The sequence below is a fragment of the Hermetia illucens genome, chromosome 3, assembly GCF_905115235.1.
Source record: "Hermetia illucens chromosome 3, iHerIll2.2.curated.20191125, whole genome shotgun sequence".
In the NCBI taxonomy this organism is placed as follows: domain Eukaryota; kingdom Metazoa; phylum Arthropoda; class Insecta; order Diptera; family Stratiomyidae; genus Hermetia; species Hermetia illucens.
In genome coordinates this window covers 167,875,029-167,880,863 of record NC_051851.1, presented here as the reverse complement: position 1 = coordinate 167,880,863, position 5,835 = coordinate 167,875,029, and the positions used below count along the sequence as shown (strand labels likewise).

The following is a 5,835-nucleotide window of genomic DNA, read 5'->3' as shown; positions in this document are numbered from 1 at the left end:
CAAGGATTGTGGGAAAACACATTTTTTAAGTTCCTTCCCCCCACCCCGAGGAAAGTCCTGTTGAGTGAATCGACTTGGAATATCAATGAGCACAAGTGCCAGATGGATGCGAGGGTGGTTGATGTGTGCCAGTGCAGCTCGCTGTATGTTTCCACGGGTATAGCCACTCTCCTTTGAACAACGATAAGATGTTTATTGTTTTGTCGTAAACAAGCAGAAGCGAACAAACAAAAGTTATGGTAGAACGTTGATGCGAGTTGTCTAGAAACTTTTAAGGAGCATACGAAGGATGCTTAGCGCGTTGAAGATTTAATAGCAGCTCCAGGCTAACTTCGTTGAAATTCGTAAATGTTATGATGATGAATCAAAATGATGAGATTCCTTCCAAAGCATTTATTCAACAATCAGAATTAAGTCCAAACTTGGGAGTTCATAAGAGTATCAAGCCTTGAAAGTTAGGACGATAAGCATTCAAGCTGCCTCCTCACAAAGGAGATCACTTCTAGCAGTAGCAGGAGGAAGGGTCGGGGAAATTCGATGAACACGCACCTAATTCAACTGTGAAACAAACCAACGTAGAAATATTGCGTTGCCTTCACATATTCTTAGAAATGGGGCATCTGCCCCCGCTGACAATTCAAAACTGCAATTAACTCCTTCAAAGAGGCTTTAATTCCAGGTGACAAAGAAGGAACTAGAACCTATTGCTTCCCGAATAATGTTCAAATTATACTGTCCCACCTCTCCTCAATAACACCCCCAATCTCTCAAATAGTATCTCCTGTAGTCAACGAATATTTGAGGAGGTGTCAGGTACTCTGTCTACTTTGCTAATTGCCAGGGATTATCCCAGCAAATGTACAGAGTGAAACCCCTAGGTTTCATCTGGGGGCCAAATGTTCCTCCGAGAATTGATCTCCAACTCTTCGGATGCCTTGGATAAGATCCGATATGAATCTCTCACAGACCCTAACAAATTGGACAGCAGCAAGGAGTTGTACATCAGGATCATCCCCAACAAGTCTGCCAGCACCCTGACCATCATTGATACTGGTATTGGCATGACCAAGGCTGATTTTGTCACCAACATCGGTACCATCGCCAAGTCTGGCCTTGCAGGCGAGCGCTGACATCAGCATGATTGATTCCGTGTGGGTTTGTACTCCGCTTACTTGGTCGTCCACAAGGTCACAGTCACATCGAAACACAACGATGACGAGCAACACACCTGGGAGTCTGCTGCCGGTGGCTATTTCACTGTCTCCAACGACCACTCTGAGCCATTGGGGCGTGATACCAAGATCGTCCTGCACATCAAGGAAGATCAAATGGAATACTTGGAAGAAGCCAAGATCAACTCCATCGTCACCAAGTACTCACAGTTCATTCGCTACCCCATAAAATTGTTGGTAGAAAAGGAATGCGAGAAGGAAGTCAGTGACGATGAAGCCGAGGGTAACGACAAGGACAAGGAAGAGAAGAAGGAAGGCGAAGGCGATAAACCAAAGCTTGAGGGTGTCAGTGAGAACGAAGATGCCGACTCCGCAGACAAGAAAGAGAAAAAGAAGGCAGTTAAGGTCAAGTACACCGATAATGAGTAGTTGAACAAAACCACGCCCATCTGGACCCGCAATGCCGACGAAATCACAAAGGAAGATTACGGCGAATTCTAAAAATCCTTGACCAACGAATGGGAAGACCATTTGGCCGCCAAGCACTTCTCCGTCGAAAGTCAGCTCCAATTCCGTGCCCTCCTCTTCGTCCCACATCGCGTTCTATTAGATCTCTTCGAGAACAACACGAAACGCAACAACGTCAAATTGCACATGCGCTGAATCTTCATCATGGACAACTGCCAGGACCTCATCCCCGACTACTTGAACTAGGGTGTCGTTTCTCGTGAAATGCTCCAACAAAACAAGTTCGGTCATCCGCGAGAACTTGGTCAAGAAATGCTTGGAACTCTTCGAGGAGTTGGCTGAAGACAAGGAATTGTACAAAAAGTTCTACGACCAGTCCAGCAAGAACTTGAAACTCGACATGCACGAAGCTAGCCGCAACCGTGCCAAACTCGCTCATTTCCTCCGATTCCACACATCGGCCTCCGGCGGCGAATACTGCTTCTTGGACGATTACGTCAAGGATCAAGTTGCCAACTCCGCCTTCGTTGAACGCGTCAATAAACATGGCTTCGAGGTCGCCTACATGGCTGAACCAATCGATGAATATGTTATCCAACACCTGAAGGACTACTAAAGCAAGTTTCTGGTATCCGTAACCAAGGAAAGTTTGGAACTCCCAGAAGACGGGGTCATCACTTTGATCAACTTTAATCAAACTCCGGCAACAACGCTGTCTCGCTACACTATAAAGTTTCCTATTTTGCTTCGTCTCACTATCCCCTGGATGGTAAATTAAAATAAATTCCTTCCTTTCTGACCCATAAAGTCTCTAAACCCTTCTGATCTAACATAGCCTAAAATAAAGCTCACCTGAATGAACCTGCCATAACCACCTGAGATCCCACCCAGAAGCCCAAAGAGTTTCTTTGTCCTGATGTAACATAGTTATCCAGGACCTTTTCGACTGTTTTCAGTATGAAGAATGTCAGGCAAATTGGCTCTGAAAGATCACGGATGGGAGGCATCCTTTTATCTTCTTTAAAAATGAAAACCAGTTTCGCCAACTCCCTTCTCTCCATATGAATCCCGTGGAAACACTACCCTTACTGGGAGAGAATTCAAAATGAATGCTAGGCTCCTAAAAAATAGCGCCGAGAAGACACCACCGTCTCCAAACAAAGCATACTACGCTGGCCTTGGCTGAAGCCTTGTTTGGCCTTAAGGTTTCCATAGTTAATTCATTTCTTTCACAAAACTTTCTGAAGTTTGGACGACTGCGATTTCATCCAGGACAGAGGCAGAGGTTCTACCTCTGCACTGAGAGCAGTCCGACCGAAGTGATTCAAGGGTACTATTTGCGTACATTAAATCGCAAACACGCAATGGGTGGGAATTACATTCAACTTAACAAACCGCATACAAATTCTGCCCTAAGCCCACCATCCACTTCGCGAACCGGGCCAACTGGGGACTTTCTCCCACTTTTCTGGTCCATTGACGAAACCGTAGTCGTCTCAATTTTTTAAACTTTATTTATATAAATTTATAGTTAGAGGCAGGAGTAGAATTAGGAACTCTCTACCAAGAGCATATTGTGAGGAACTGAACGAAAGCATCCGTTTTCTCCACCGATGATTCAAAAGCAGAACAAGGAGTCTCTTTCTTAGGCAGAAACGTAAAGAAATTCAAGCAGGAGTATACATACATAGGCGAATCGAAACCTGCACCAAGAGCAAAACAACTTTGGGACATTCGGCAGTTCATTATATATATACATGGTTTCCATCTACCCCTTGGTGGGGTACAGCGTGTCAACGAAACCTACGCGCTCTCGGTCGCGGTTATCTGAAATTAGCTTTTGTTCCCCACAGAATTCCCCGAGACGTCCGTACTCCTTCACCGCTATCCGTCAGTGATCTTGAAAGGGTGAGTTCCACTGCATGGCGTACCCAGCAATACAGTTGTCGACCCTCGATAATGTACGACTTATTCAGCACAAGATGCAACCCTAGCGACCTCCGCTTCAGACTAACTCCGCTCAGAACGTCACATTTTATTTCAGCAAATGTCCCTTTGATAATAGCTATTAGAGCACGCCAGATACACTTCCTTTTCAAGGTATCGGAAGGTTTTTCGAAATCCATGAAGACCAGATGAATTCAAGATCTAAAATGTGTGCACTGTTCCAAAAAGATCCGTAGGGTGTTGATGTAGTTAATGCAGGATGATGCGGAGCAGAAACAAGCCTGCTCTCTAACGATCAAGCTTTGGAGATGTTCTTTAATTTATCCCAGGATTATTTTAGGTATTACCTGCAGGAAACACGCAGATATCCTTCCAATTATCACACTCAAAACGGGTGCCCTTCTCTAGAATCGTGTCGATCATCCCCTTCTTCCTATCCCTGGGGAAGGTCTCGGATTCCCAAGCTTTGCATACCAGTGGAAGCAGCAGTAACTACAGGTACAGCGATAAAATGTTCTGGAAGACCACCCAAATTAGTGGCTTTTCTCGGTTTGGGTGCATTGTTGGCCGACATTTTTTTGCCCCAGCTTGGAAGAACAGTGCGTAGGTTGTTAAATTGCAACTTTCTACCGCTGGTAGTCGTCTGTGGTGACAAGCGTGGAAGACTTTGAGTGCATTCTTAAGCCCAACTCACTGGGCTACACGCCCATGAGTATGGATTATATTAAGGACGAGAATCTCCTAGTCCAATCCTAAGCCAACCGAAGCAGAATTTATTTTAGCTTTTGTTTAGAAAACTGCAAGAGTCCTGAATTCGCCATCCATTTGACGAGGAACCAGACCAATTGAGAAGCAGCTTACTCGCACTTTTTGTAGTGTATGAACCGCTCAGTTTTGGGCAACCGCTCAAGTTTCAAAATTATGTGACTTGCGGTTCCTTCCAGGGCAGAGACAACTCAGCAGGCGCTGCTTCGCCTCCGTGTTTTTAAAGGGAACAAATACCACTTTGTAGCCGGTACGGTCTCGCTGCGCCCAGAGCAGAGTAAGGCAGCATCTGATGAGTTGTCTCTGACCTGAACGAAACAGTAAGTCACCAAAGTTATTTTGTTTTGATTTGAAGTAGTCTTGAGTCTGCATCTTCGGTTCTTCAAAAAAGGAGCTAGTTGCAAAAAACGTGAAGCCTGTGTACGGACTGAGAACCTCATCAATCCTAAGGTATGACCTTGAAATACGATAAATCTTTATCCTTCTTTTGAGCTTGTCTTGAAGATATGATTTAATTTCTCAAATATCTCGACTGCGATCGTGAACTTGTACACGCATCAGCTAGTAGAAGATCGTCGCTTTTTTCGAGGAGGGCAGTGGTATCTTTCTGTCGATGATGACTCCGAACGCAATACCTCTCAACACATTTACTCACCGGAGTACTGACCACACGGCACGCAGATGCTCGCCTTCACTTGCACAATCATCTCACTTATTTTTGTCCCATTGAATGGCCTTTTTTCTCGATATATCGATTCCTTGTTTGGTCTTAAGACTCATCCCGGTATAAGTCGAGATTCCGTCAACTTAAGACACCTAAATTTTATTTGCTGGCGGATGAAGAACCTGAATACTGAGAACCCAGTCCAAACTTATGAACTGACTTGGAGAGAGGTTACAAACCCCTCATCAACAAGCACTTTGATAGAGTTCCACCTAACTGCTAGCCGGTTTTGTTTTTAAAATCATTTTTATTTTTAAGAAATAGGTAACAATAGTATGTAGATTGGAAAAATGAACAATAAAAAACAATCTTTTGTGTGTAGGCGCAGTCACTGTCCTTTGCTGTAATCCATTCAGAACATGAAATTCTCTGCTAGTAGTGAGATTTCCGTCCGTAATGACAAAGCACTTGCCATACAGCATACTACACATCATCGCTACGAGGTGGCTGGGAAACTCATTCTTTAGGAGCCTGAAAATCAGTCCATCCTACCAGACGGTATCAAAGGCTTTCTCCATGTCTATAAGGCAAGCGCCAACGCAAATATCAGACCTTACCTTCGTTATTGCATGTATTGTCGAATGTCCAGATCGAAATCCGAATCGCGCGTTCGGCAATAATTCCTTCTTCTTGATATGCCCGTTCAAAGCTTTCAATACCAAAACCTCAAACACCTTGCCGACGTTAGACAGCAAACTGATTGGGCGGTAGCTTTGAGGGCTGGATGAATCCTTCCTTCTCTTTAAAATCGGGAATATT

General features: G+C 44.5%; 1 pseudogene; it reads left to right on the top strand.

The window, feature by feature from the left end:
• The first annotated feature begins 896 nt into the window (after nucleotides 1-896).
• On the top strand, nucleotides 897-2,418 carry LOC119652193 (annotated as a pseudogene).
• Nucleotides 2,419-5,835: the final 3,417 nt, after the last annotated feature.